Below are 15099 nucleotides of genomic sequence, written 5' to 3' on the forward strand. Positions count from 1 at the left end.
TTAATTAATACATACATATATATTAAACACGTTTGTTGTTGTTAGGTGCTGTCAAGTCGAATCTGACTCATAGCAACCCTAAGTACAGCAGAATGAAACACTGCCCGGTCCTTCGCCGTCCTCAAAATTTTTGCTATGTTTTAGCCTGTTGTTGCAGCCACTGTGTCAAACCATCTTGTTAGGGTCTACCTTTTTTCGATGACCCTCTGTTTCACAAGCATGATGTCATTTTCCAGGGACTAGTCCCTCCTGCTAACGTGTCGAAAGTATGTGAGACGAAGTCTCACCATCCATGCTTCTAAGGAGCATTCTGACTGTACTTCTTCCAGGACAGATTCGTTTGTTATTCTGACAGTCCATGGTATATTCGATATTCATTATCAACACCGTAATGCAAAGGCATCAAGTCTTTGGTCTTCCTTATTCATTGCCCAGCTTTCACATGCATATGTGACCATTAAAAACAGTGACATCTTTGCTTTGAACACTTTAAAGAGATCTCTTGCAGCAAATTTACCTAATGCAATGAGTTGTCTGATTTCCTGACTGCTGATTTCATGGAATTTAATTGTGGATCCAAGCAAAATGAAATCTTTGACAACTTCAATCTTTTCTCTGTTTATCATGATATTGCTTATTTGTCCACTTGTGAGGATTTTTGTTTTCTTTATGTTGAGGTGTAATCCATATCGGAGGCTTTGGTCTTTGTTCTTCATCAATAAGTGCTTCAAGTCCTCTTGACTTTCAGCAAGCAAGGTTGTGTCATCTGCGTATCACAGGTTGTTAATGAGTCTTCCTCCAATGCTAATGCTGTGTTCTTGTTCATATAATCTGGCTTCTTAGATTATTTACTCAGCATACAGATTGAATAAGTATGGTGAAAAGGATACAACCCTGATGCATATCTTTCCTGATGGTAAAAGACGCAGTATCCACTTCTTCTGTTTGAATGATTGCCTCTTGTACTAAGTGCAGGTTCCTCATGAGCACAATTAGGTATTCTGGAATTCCCATTCTTGGTAATGTTATCCATAATTTGTTATGAACAACATAGTGGAGTGCCTTTACATAGTCAATAAAACACAGGTAAATATGTTTCTGGTATTCTTTGCTTTCAGCCAAGACTCATCAGACATCAGCAACGATTTCCCTCCTTCCACATCTTGTTTTGAATTTGGATTCAAATTCTGGCAGTTCCCTGTTAATGTACTGTTTCAATGGTTTTTGAATGATCTTCAGCAAAATTTTACTTGTGTGTGATATTAATGATATTGTTCCATAATTTCTGCATTCTGTTGAATCTCCTTTCTTTGGAATGGGTACAAATATGGATCTCTTCTGGTCGGTTGGCCATGTAGTTGTCTGCCACATTTTGTGGGACAGATGACTGAATGTTTCCAGTGCTGCATCCATTTGTTGAAACATCTCAGTTGGTATTCCCTCAATTCCTGGAGCCTTGTTTTTTGCCAATGCTTTCAGCACAGCTTGGACCTGTTCCTTCAGTGCCATTGGTTCTTGATCATATGCTGTCTCCTGAAATGCCTGAAGGTCGATCAATTCTTTTTGGTATAGTGACTCTGTATATTCCTTCTGTGTTCTTTTGATGCTTCCTGCATTGATCAGTATTTTGTCCATAAAATCCTTCACTATTACAACTCGAGCTTGATTTTTTTCTTCAGTTCCTTCAGCTTGGAAAATGCTAAGTATGTTCTTCCCTTTTGGTTTTCTATCTCCAGGTCTTTGCACATTTCATTATAATACTTTACCTTGTCTTCTCTAGACACCCTTTGAAATTTTATGTTCAGCTCTTTTACTTCTTCATTTCTTCCATTGGCTTTAGTTATTCTACATTCAAGAGGAACTTTCAGAGTATCTTCTCACATCTATGTTTGTCTTTCTTTCCTTCTTATCTTTTTAATGACCTCTTGCTTTCTTCATGTATGATGTCCTTGATGTCATTCCACGATTCGTCTAGTCTTCAGTCATTAGTGTTCAATGCGTCAAATCTATTCTTGACATGGTCTCTAAATTCAGGTGGATTATACTGAAGGTCATACTATGGCTTTTGTGGACTTGTTCTAATTTTCTTCAACTTCAACTTGAATTTGTATATGAGCAATAGATGGTCCATTCCACAGTGAGCCCTTGATCTTGTTCTGACTGATGATATTGTTTTTCCATGGTAACTTTCTACAGAAGTAGTCTATCTGATTCCTGTGTACTCCATCTGGCGAGGTCCATGTGTATAGTCACCATTTTTGTTGTTGAAAAAAGGTATTTGCAATGAAAAAGTGGTTAGTCTTGCAAAATTCTATCAAGCAATCCTGATCATCCTTTCTATCACCAAGGCCGTATTTTTCAACTACGAATCCTTCTTCTTTGTTTCCAATTTTTGCATTCCAATTGCCAGCAATTATCAATGCATTTTGATTGCATGTTCAATGAATTTCAGACTGCAGAAATTGGTAAAAATCTCTAATTTCTTTATGTTTGACCTTACTGTTTGGTGCATAAATTTGAATAATAGTCATATTAACTGGTGTTCCTTGTAGGCATATGATTATTAGACTATCACTGACAGCATTGTACTTCAGGATAGAACTTGAAATGTTCTTTTTGACTATGAAAGTAACTCCATTCCTCTCCAATTCATCATTCGCAGTGTAGTAGACCATATGATAATCTGATTCAAAATGACCAATACCAGTCCGTTTCAGCTGACTAATGCCTAGGATATTGATGTTTATGTATTCCACTTCATTTTTGATGACTTCCAATTTTCCTAGATTCATACTTCACACATTTCATGTTTCAAGTATTAACAGATGTTTGTAGCCGTTTTCTCTCATTTTGAGTTATGCTACATCAGCAAATGGAAGTCCTGAAAGCTTGACACTATCCACGTTGTTAAGGTCGACTCTACTTTGAGGAGGTAGCTCTTCCCTAGCTGTCTTCTGAGTGCCTTCCTACCCAAGGGGCTCATCTTCTGGCATATGTCAGACGGTGTTTTGCTGCTATTCATAAGATTTTCACTAGCTGATTTTTTTCAGAAGTAGAGCCAGGTACTTCTTCCTATTCTGAGTTAGTCTGGAAGCTCCACTGAAACCTGTCTGCCAAGGGTGACCCTGCTGGTAGTTGAAATACTGGTGGCACAGTTGCCAGTATCACAGCAACAGATGAACTACCAGGGTAAGACAAACAGACACGTGGTGGAAAAACACGTATGTTGTGTTTATATCGTGGAGTCAATTTTGACTCATAGCAACCCTTTGAGTTGAACTGCCCCATAGGATTTCCGAGGCTGCAATCATTATGGAAGCAAACTGCCATATCTTTTTCCCTCAGAGCAGCTGAAGGTTTTGAACTGCCAGCCTTTCAGTTAGCAGCCAAGCCCTTAACCACTGCGTCATCAGGACTCCTTATATTTTATATAGCAGTATAATATTTAGCATTATTAAATCTTGAAATAGGACACTTAAAGCAAAGGGTAATAATAGGAATAATAAACTTGTAGTATTACATTTTCTTGGCATGTCAGGAAAAAAAAAACAATCACATTAATACTGCCATTTGATCTACCCAAGAATAATGCTATTTTTATTTTATTGTTATATACAAAAGTATTTTTAAATAGTGTATGTGGTTATAGGATTATAGTTTACTTATTAATATCTTAGAAATTCTCTTAAATCATATTTTTTATCCTTCTAACATATAAAAGCTGTACAAAACCCTATGAGAAAAGAAAGAAAAAATATTAAGGGGCATCTTCACTTCAAGAAACCACAATTTAGCTGTAGGTACAAAAATAACTAACAGTATAACTTATTTAAACACAACAAAACACAGAGAAGTATTATCTATGCGTGACAAATTAATTGACTTTTATTTTTTGTTAATTCATAATAATTGTTATATTCTTTTATTAATTTGTAGAATTGAATTGCCAAAGGGGGTGGAGTAAATAGAATAATGGAAAACCTTGTTTGACTTTTTTACAGCTGCAAATTCATAGGAAGAAAACACAATTTTCCTACTTCGTTATTTTCTTCTTATATACCTGACTTTTGAAAATTAGGGAAGTACAAATATTAACTTGCACTCAATTATTTGCAATTAACATACTTCAAACTAGTTTTGTATAATTTTTATGACCCTTTCCCTTAAAAAATAGTTATTTTATATTCTTTGAATTGCATTCCCATATATCTGTTTTAAGAATGTCTTAGTCATTTAGTGTTGCTCTAACAGAAATGCTACAAGTGGATAGCTTCAACAAAGAGAAATTTATTCTCTCACAGTCTAGTAGGTTACAAGTCCAAACTCAGGGTGTTAGCTCCAGGAGAAGGCTTTCTCTGTTGGCTCTGGAGGAAGGTCCTTGTCATCAGTCTTCCCTTGTTCTGGGAGCATCACAGGGCAGAAACCTCAGGCCTAAAGGATATGCTCTGCTCCTGGCACTACTTTCTTGGTGGTGTGAAGTCCCCGTGTTTCTCTGCTCGCTTCTCTCTTTTGTATCTCAAAAGAGATTGGCTTAAGACACTATCTAATCTTGCAGATCTTGTCAATATAACTGCCACTAATCCATCTCATCACATCATAGTGATAGGATTTACAACACATAGGGAAATCACATCAAATGACAAAATGGTAGACAATCATACAATACTGGGAATCATGGCCTAGCCAAGTTGACCGATATTTTGGGGGGACACAATTCAGTCTATGACAAGAAGAATGTTTAATCTGCAATTACTTTTTCATTCTTTTAAAAATGTTTAGTGCTTACGGCTGATAAATGTAATTAATGTAGTTTTTTTTTTTTCTCTCAGTCCCTTAAAAGTTGTTTCATATATTTTATTCAGTTTTTATAGTAGTTTTGGGCAGAATTGTCAGTTCAGTGCTAACTCTTTTGTCATGGCTGAAAGTGCAATTTCCCTGAACCCCAATTTTTGGCGCCAAGCCTACTGAGATTGCTTAAAGCTTTCCTGAGCCGCTCAGAATACCACAACTTCATAGGCTGGGGCAAAAAGCAATAATTTTCTCACAGAGAAAGTTTATTTGAGTCTGGAGATCACTGATTCATTTTCAGTTTGCCATTGTTTCTAGTATTTAGTCCTCAGAGCTCAATTGAAATCCTAGACTATAGCTTATGGACTCTTTGTCTTGGGGTGACCAGAACCCCAATTTTTGTGTCTCAAGCAGAGAAAACCTGCACAAAGCTGTGATCAGTTTCTCGGATTTGTAACCACCACTTGCGATGTACTTAAAGAAGAAAAGTGGCTCTGAATGTAATGTTTAACTCTTGATACTTTCAACCTGACCTGGCTTGGCATCTCTCCAATAGTTTCAACCAGATTTTTTTTTTTTTTCTTCAATATTAGGTTCAGCATATCTAGATATTTTCAGCAGGAAGTTTGATTAGATACAAGATAATTCACCATAGGGAGAAACTGAACTCTCTCTCAACCTCTCTTGAAAAACATTGCTAGTACAAGAGCTAAACTTCACAGATTAGCATCTTAAATGTGATCTAATTTCAACTATCTTCACAAGAATATTAATTTCTCAAGCTTATAAAATAAAATTTGGTTGACACAAAAGGGCATAATGGTATTAGGGGCTTTTTATTTTGTCCCACTAACATTACAGAAATTATGGGTTAAAATTTGGCAGCTATATTGTTTTTATTGCAAGTTGTTACACATGCTTCTTTCAGTTGTAATTCATCTACTTGCCATGCAAACACATGAACAACAAATAATTCTACTTTAGCAAGCTATTAACAGACTGCTCAACATCTAAAACCTGTAACATTATTTCTTTGGCTTTTTTTCTCATTAACAAGTAAAGGATTTTGATTTCCTGTAAAACTTATGAATGGGAAACATGAAAATGTATTATGCATCTTGGTCTGAGATGAAATAGACTTACAGCACTTTCAAGGAGTAATTGAAATATGTATTTTGGTCTCAGATGTACTGTTGAAAATCATAAGAAGAAAAAAATATGTGTGTGTTTCAAAAGAAATGCACCCTGATGTGTATATAATTGCTAAGCTCTTCCTAAAGGACTCTATGGGGAAATTATGGTTCTTATTCATAACACCTAGGTATTATCACAATCTCTGTTTACATCTGACAATGTGTGATTCCTGATACCAATCAATCATGCTTCAGGTTAGAAATGAAGAATTGCAAGGCTGGATCATTGTATTTTCTTATTTTAAGGCTTAAGATTTATCTTATAAGGGTAGTTTATATTGATCAGTCTGATCTTAAAGAAACAGGACACAGAAACCACTTAAACAATGGATTCTATGCTTCATTATGCATAATGGTAAATAACAATTATTGATCACTTACAATAGGTTGGGCCATTCTTTACGAACTTCCTCTCTATTAGCACACATATGCCTCACAACAACCCTGGTGTTGTTGTTGTGTGTAGTTGACTTATAATGACACTATATGACACAGTAGAACTACCCTATAGGGATTCCCAGGCTGAAATCTTTAGGGAAGAAAATTGTTGGGCCTTTTCTAATGTGGAACTGCTGGTGGGTTCAAACCACAGACCTTTGGGTAGCAGCCAGACAATCATTATGCCACCAGGGCTCCATAAAACAGCCCTAGGAATTAATATTATTATTCTCATTTAACATTTGAAGAAACTGAGACACTAACAGTGAAATAGAGCTCATATAGAAATCAAATGATGTTTTGCATTGGGCAAATCTCCTGCAAAAGACCTCTTTAAAGTGTTAAAAAGTAATGATGTCTCTTTGAGGACTTTGGTGTGCCTGACCCAAGCCACGGTGTTTTCCATTGCCTCATATGCATGTGAAAGTTGGACAACAAATAAGGAAGAAAGACCAAAGAAGAACTGATGTCTTTCAATTATGGTGTTGGCAAAGAATATTGAATATACCATGGACTGCCAGAAGAACGAATAAATCTGTCTTGGAAGAAGTACAGCCAGAGGTTCTTTAGAAGCAAGGATGGCGAGACTTTATCTCACTTACTTTGGACATGTTATCAGGAGGAACCAGTCCCTGGAGGACATCATACTTGATAAATAGAGAGTCAGGGAAAAAGAGGAAGAACTTCATGAGATGTAATGACACAGTGGCTGCATCAATGGGGTCAAACATAGCAGTTATTGTGAGAATGGCACTAGACTGGACAGCTTTTCATTCTGCTGTACATAGGGTCTCTATGAGCTGCAACTGACTCCATAGCACCTAATAACAACAGCATAGCTGTTAAGTGATCCAGGTTTCGAAATTAGTTGGGCTGGAGCCCATTCTCTTAACTACCACATTAAACCACCTACATGGATTACTTCCTAAATTGTCTGATTAACCATTTAGAAAATAAAGGCAATGTGTGGAATGACCTGTCTGTCTGTATTGCCAAATGATGCACATCACTGCCTTATGTTGTATTAATTTGGATTTGTCAATGACAAGCAACAGAAATTAACTCTCCTGATATAAGCAAGTGATTATTTAAAAAGATATTGAAGATACACTTAAAGAATGAAAGGTGTAATTTTAAACAGATTGTATCAGAAATGGCAAGAACCAGGTCATGGTAGAGTCTAAGTAACAAGCATTAAGGGACAATTTCTATAGAGCACGCAGAGCCATATCTTCTCTGCTTTGCATCACTGTTCAGTATTCAGATTTCAGTGAGACATCAGACGATTGCCCTATCTTGGGTCAAATAGAGTAAGGAGACAATTAAGTGCTACCTGAACAAGATTGTATCTCATAAGAGGAGTCTTATTTCCCAAAGCAAATTTGGATGCTTTTTTCCGAAAGAGAAAGAATGAATGCCGGAAAGGCAAACGTGCCAGGGATTCATTTCATAAGCCAAGTGCTTCAGGGTGGAATTTGAAGAACTTTTGGCTTTAGTCGTATGCCATTTATAATGATTATCATCCAAATTTTTTGAACCGTTGGGTCAACTAGAGTATCTTTTTCTTATTAGGTAATTATTTTGCTTAATATAACAACACAATTGGAACTGGCTTTCAAATCTTTGTGTGTTCCCTACAATCTCCGTATTTATTATTGACTAGTAACTAGGCAGAGCTCTGGTGGTGCAGTGGTTAAGAGCTTGGCTTTTAACCAAAAGGTCGGCAGTTTGAATCCACCAACCCCTCCTTGGAAACCCTATGGGGCAGTTCTACTCTATCCTATAGGGTCACTATGAGTTGGAATCTCCTGGATGGCAACAGATTTGGTTTTGCTTTTTTTTTTTTTAGTAATTAGGCAGAGTAAAAACTAAAACAGACAAAAAAAAAGCAAATCTCCTCATTAGCTATCTTATTAAACAATATTTTTCCACTGTATCACATTAAATTCTGAAAAAGGCACAGAAGAGTTTACATTTTATGTTAGTTATGAGGTTTGTTTACTTTTTATTAATTTACAAAAATATGCAGTATGAAATATGTGACTTAGGATTGTAATACAAAAATCTGTAATTGTTTCAAAGAGATATTCAATAGTATGAAAGTGAAAAAAGTAATTGTTTACTAATAATTAAAGAAGCATATTATTTTCACTGTACTCCTAACAATGAGACTATGAGAACTTAAAATTTGAACAAACTCCCGTGAATACCGAATATTACTGCTAGACTAAAACCTGGTCCCCTATTTCAATTTATTTTAATAAGTAGTCATATAATTTATCATCCAAATCAGGAAATCTTAAAGTGTGAAGGAAGGTGTTATTAATAATTACATTTGGGGTATATACGGAAGCCAGAGCTGTACCAGACAAGCTGAAAGAAAAAAAAAAAGGTGCATATTACATATGTTCCATTCATTAGGGAATATTTCAGGTGGAAATTTTCCCTTTATTTGGCCTTATTAGAGAGTAAGATTTTTATATCACAAGTAGAGATTTTAAATAGAAATACTGTAAAGAACAGAAGATCTGAAAGTGGCATATTCAGAGACTAAAGAGCATTAAGAAAGCTAAAAATAGGAACAGTAATTGAATTAGTAATAAAATGTTGTTGGGTTCTGTCATGTTGGTTCTGACCCATAGCACACATATGTACAACAAAATGAAACACTGCCTGGTCTGATAATCGCTGCTGTTTGAGCCCATGTTGCAGCCACAGTGACAATCCATCTGGCTGAGAGTCTTCTTTTTTGCTAACCTTCTACTTTACCAAGCAAGATGTCCTTCTCCAGGGACTGGTTGCTCCTGATGATATATCCAGAGTATGTGAGATGAAGTCTCACCATCCTTCCTTTTAAGGAGCTTTCTGGCTGTACTTCTTCTAAGACAGATTTATTCATTCTTCTGGCAGTCCATGGTCTATTCAATATTCATTGCCAACACCATAATTCAAAGGCATCAATTCTTCTTCTGTCTTCCTTGTTCACCGTCCAACTTTCACGTGCATATGAGGGAATTGAAAACACCATGGCTTGCGTCAGGCGCACCTTAATCCTCAAAGTGACAACTTTGCTTTTCAACACTTTAAAAAGGTAATTTGGAGCAGATTTTCCCAGTGCAGTAGGTTAGTTGATTTCTTGACTGCTGCTTCCATAGGCACTGATTGTAGATCCAAGTAAAATAAAATCCTTCACAACTTCAATATTTTCACCATTTATCATGATGTTTCTTATTGGTTCAAGAAATAAAATACGACTAGTAAATAGAAATTAAAAAAGACCCAGTGTAAGAAACAGGTATCTGAATCTGAGAGTCCCTGGGTGGTGAATATGGTTAAGTTCTTGATCACTAACCTGAAGCTTGGTGGTTCGAACCCATTCAGAGGCATCTTGGAAGATAGTCCTGGAGATCTGCTTCCAAAAATCACAGCCTTGAAAACTCTGTGGAATACAGTTCTGCTCTGCACACATGGGGTCACTATGATTTGGAATCAACTTGACAGCAACTAACAACAGCAACTTTTAAGCAATGGTAAGGGGGACCTATCATACATGAGTGGTGTTCTTCTGTACATCTTAATCAATTATTTCTGATTTATTCCATGATTGTAAATTTTCATTTATTTATTCAAATCTTAGACTTTCACTTTAATTATTAATAAAATAGTGCTTTATATTATAACTCATACAATTAAACTCAGAAACAAGAGAACTTCGTAGTACGTAATCTTTACTGTTCTTGAAAATTCTCTGGTTGTTCTCCTTCGCATTTTTCTTTTACTTTTATGCTTTATGCTCAAATCAATATTGTGATTTGCCTGAACACTGACAATGATATTACAAAAAACTACAAACCCGTTGCTGTCAAGTCTATTCTGACTCATAGTGACCCTGTAGGACAAAGAAGAACTGCCCCATAGGGTTCCCAAGAAGCGCCTGGTGGATTCCAATGGCAGCCTTTTGGTTTGCAGGTAAGCTCTTAACCACTGTACCACCAGGGCTCCCCACTGACGTTGGATCATGCATTTTCCAACCTGATCAACAAGGATCTTTGAAATTAATTTTGATAATGTATAACTGAAGGCTTTAACAATTTAACCTAAGTAAGGCCATAATTGGGTTGTTGAAAATAAACAGCATAGTTATCTTTGTAAACGTCATGACAGGTACAACAACAAACAAGTTATCCATTTTAATAAGAACTGCAGAAAATAAAATGTTGTTTTGTTTGATTTTTTTCTTTTGTTAGTCTCCTTGCTAAATAACACACAATAAAATTCTCTAAACTGCCTGACTGAATATTAATTTGCACGGTTATGTCCTCAGCAACTGCTGATTTGGATGTGTGACTTTAATGAATGTTCAAGGTTGCAGTTCTAAGCTTGTTCTCTGTTTCATTTTTTCTTTGCCGAATACTGACTTCTTATATTTTATCAATGTATTTATAATAGTATTATTAATAATGATCAAATGAGCATATTTGTATTAAATATTATGGCTTATGAAGCATTTTGACAGCATTACTGTAAATAAGAGACAATGGATGTCAGAGCACCAGGTTCTTATTGGTTCCAGTGTGGTGTTAGTGTCTAGAGAGAAAAAATTTCCTGTAAGGGAATTTAGCAAAGAAAATGGAAACAGACAGCTCACTCATCTGCTAATCTTCCTCAGATTTCTGCTGTATATATTAACTCGTTCGTCATTAGTGTTCTACCACCCAAGTAATAAAGTTGAGTTCATTATTCATGGCTTCCTAGAGGGATGAAAATGTTTTATCCTGAAAAATGCAATTCATCTTTAGGTACTGAGGTAGGAAGTGGATTAGGAAAGACCGCAGTCAATGTAAATTCCTCAAGTATTTAGTGAACTCCGACTCTGAGGCTCCTCATGGTAGGAACTGTACCCAGAAAATATGAGCAATTTATGCCCTCTGTCCTCAAACAAGTGGGTGCAGGAGCAGATATAGGAGGGGAAGATATGGCATTTTCTCCTCTCCATTGATCATGCGTGTATATATGGATTCTTTTTTTTTTTTCAATTTCTTTTTTCTGTACTTTAGATGAAGGTTTACAGAACAAATAGTTTCTCATCAGTTAGTACACATATTGTCTTATGACATTGGTTAACAACCCCATGACATGTCAACACTCTCCCTTCTCAACCTTGGGTTCCCTATTACCAGCTTTCCTGTCCCTTCCTGCCTTCTAGCCCTTGTCCTTGGGTTGTTGTGCCCCATTAGTCTCGTTTTGTTTTATGGGGCTGTCTGATCTTTGGCTGAACGGTGAACCTCTGGGGTGACTTCATTACTGAGCTAAATGTGTGTCCAGGGGCCATACACTCGGGGTTTCTCCAGTCTCTGTCGGGCCAGTAAGTCTGGTCCTTTATGTGAGTTACAACTTTGTTCTATATTTTTCTCCAGCTCTGTCTGGACCCTCTGTTGTGATCCCTGTCAGAGCAGTCAGTGGTGGTAGCTGGACACCATCTAGTTGTACTGGACTCAGTCTGGTGGAGATGGTGGTAGTTGTGGTCCATTAGTCCTTTGGACTAATCTTTCCCTTGTATCTTGTTTTCTTCATTCTCCCTTGCTCCCAAAGGGGTGAGACCAGTGGAGTATCTTAGATCGCTGCTCACAGGCTTTTAAGACTTGTATATGGATTCTTAAGAGTTTCTTCATTCTCTTAAATAAATTTTTGTCCTTTTCAATTATCCAGTCCTTTATATTTTACTTCAGGTTCTGAAAATTTGCCTGAATGTGGTAAACTGAATATTCTTAACTGAAGAACTAATATTTTGCAAGTCTCCATTAAAAAAAAAAAAAAGAACTACTTTTCGTATACTTCGACTCCCAACTGTGACTAAACTAGATAGGTTAAGAAAATGTCCCCTATATCTTTAGTAACACCTTTCTTTAAACTGTAGAATGTATAATTATATGTACAGAATATAAAAAAAGAGGAAGACCTTCAAAGAGATAGATTGACACAGTGGCTGCAACAATGGGCTCAAGCATAACAAAGATTGTGAGGCAGGATCAAGACCGGGAAGTGTTTCCCTCTGTTGTTCATAGGGTCTCTTTTAGTCGGAACTCATTCCGCAGCACCTAACAACAACAAACAATATAAAAATCATTATTTTTATATTGCATCATTATTTTTATATTGCTTTAGAATTTTAGAGAAGATTTAAATATGCATTTTTCTTACAATTTATCTTAGAAAACAGAAAAATTTGTATCATCATACCTCCATCCTGGAGCCCTGGTGGTGCAGTGGTTAAGAGTTTGGCTGCTAAACCAAAGGTGGGCTGTTCGAATCCACCAGTTGTTCCTTGGAAATCCTATGGAGTGGTTCTAATTTGTCCTATAGGGTTGCTATGAGTTGTAATTGAGTTGATGGCAGTGGCTTTTACCCCCATCCCATTCTCCCTACCTCATTTTCTTTCTTATTATTTTTAAAAGAAGTATCATCTAAATCATAGAGTCTAATCTATGATATGTATTTACTTTTTTATTGTATTCATTATGTCTCTCTGCACGTCTAACCCACAAAATGATTTAAAATCCTTGAGAATGAGGATTTTGTTTTATTTAATGTGTATCTCCAGCATCTAGAAAATTTAATTGCACGTAGCTGGAGATCAATACAGAGTGTCTGAATAAATATAAAATAAAATTATCCCAAACTTTACTTTAAAATGAAGAACACAAATGCAGGATGTAGAATTGCCCAAAGATACAGAGCTATTAAGTCAGAACCACTATTTGAACTCAAGCTCCTGCGTTTAATATAATGTTGTTTGGAATAAATTGAATCACCCATCTGTTGATTTTCTTTTCCAGTTAATGATTAAAAATGTAATTCTCAAGATGATGAAAGAATTCTCTACTTAACAAAAGACAGTAGAAAGAGAAAGAAAAATGATTTTAATTTTTTTTATTTGTCACTCTTAGATCAGATTCCACAGTTACTAAGAATTTGAGAGTCATCTAAAGAAATCATCCTAAATTAAATTATATAGCATTAAAATATTGAATAACAGGAAAACTTGAAATTTGTTGATGTGACGGAACATAATTTACGGTGATGGGTTGTCAGTTCCACAGAAGTATAAAGTCTTTTTATTTTGTAAATGCTAAATTTCTACAGAGACTGTTATATATAAAAAACAAATAAGGAAAGAATTTGAGAGAATGAACTGTAGTTTTAGTAGAAAGCTGAAAGTGAATTGGATGTATTTTAAGCATTTTATAAACAATAAAAAGGATTATGTACACACTACAGCAGTTTGTTATGCAAAATTTAAACAATGTGACTAAATTATATGTAAAATTAGCATATTCTGAGGAAAATAACAAATGCCATTCAGACACTTTTCAGTATGTACATGTAAAGGGAGCACCCAATTCATAGTTTATTTGGGAAAAATATACATTTTCAACAAGTAGACTCTTATGCAACCTGCTGAGTTAGCCATCACCGTATTGTTGCTGACTATATAGTAAGTCAATTTTACTATTTTGGAGCATGACGGAAATAAAACATCAACCAAAAAAACAAACAAAATTAAGATTAAATAATCATTCTCTTCTTTCTTGAATTGTCTATATACTAATTATAATTCAAGGAGCCCTGGTAACTCAGTGGTTAAGCCCTTAGCTGCTAACTGAGAGATCAGCAGTTCAAACTCACCAGCTGCTCCGTGGAAGAAAAACCTAGGGATCTACTCCTGTAAAGATTACAGTCTAAGAAACCCTATGGGTCGGTTCTAATCTGTCCTATAGAGTCAGTATGAGTTGAAATTATCTTGACAGCAATGGGTTAATTTTAATTGTAATATGCCTGTCATTATTATCAGCTTTGAGACACAAATTTTAGTAAATTGAAATTTACTTTTAAGTTTAGATAGTACATTGTCTTTAAGAAAATTTATCTTATATTGTTGTCTGCCGTACTGATGAACCTAAATTATTTGTCAGAATTACAAATCTTAACCATGAGGAATGTCAAAATGTGATGATCAAATTCAAGTTACAAAATCAAGTTTTCATTGTTCTTTGGAGTAATATTGTGTTATTATTTTGTTTTTGAACTACTATTTGAAAATTATTTGTATCCACCATCTAAGCTCTTTACCAGTCTTTTCTGTGTCTATCTACCTACCTACCTATCTATCGATATCTGTCTATCTAAATTGTGCTTTAAGTGAAAGTCTACAGCTCAAGTTAGTTTCTCATACAAAAATTTATACATACATTGTTATGTGACCCTAGTTGCTCTCTCTATAATGTGACGGCACACTCCTCCTTTCCACCCCGGATTTCCCATGTCCATTCAACCAGCTCCTGTCCCTGTTTGGTTTCTCATCTTGCCTCCAGACTGGTTCTAGTAGGATGTGTTTTCATTCTCATTTGATTCTGTGAAATTCTTTATTCCATCCTTAATTTCTTCTATAACCCAGAAGTTTTTGAGCAAGATGTTGTTCAGTTTCCGTGTGTTTGATTTTTTTCCTTGCTTTATCTGTTATTGATTTCTACTTTTATGGCTTTATGGTCAGCAAAGATGCTTTGTGATATTTTGATGCTTCAGATTCTGTTAAGGCTTGCTTTATGGCCTAATATGTGGTCTATTCTGGAGAATGTTCTATGTGTGTTGGAAAAGAAGGTATACTTGGCTGCTGTTCGGT

The sequence above is a fragment of the Trichechus manatus genome, unplaced genomic scaffold (genome assembly GCF_000243295.1).
Source record: "Trichechus manatus latirostris isolate Lorelei unplaced genomic scaffold, TriManLat1.0 scaffold00013, whole genome shotgun sequence".
In the NCBI taxonomy this organism is placed as follows: Eukaryota; Metazoa; Chordata; class Mammalia; order Sirenia; family Trichechidae; genus Trichechus; species Trichechus manatus.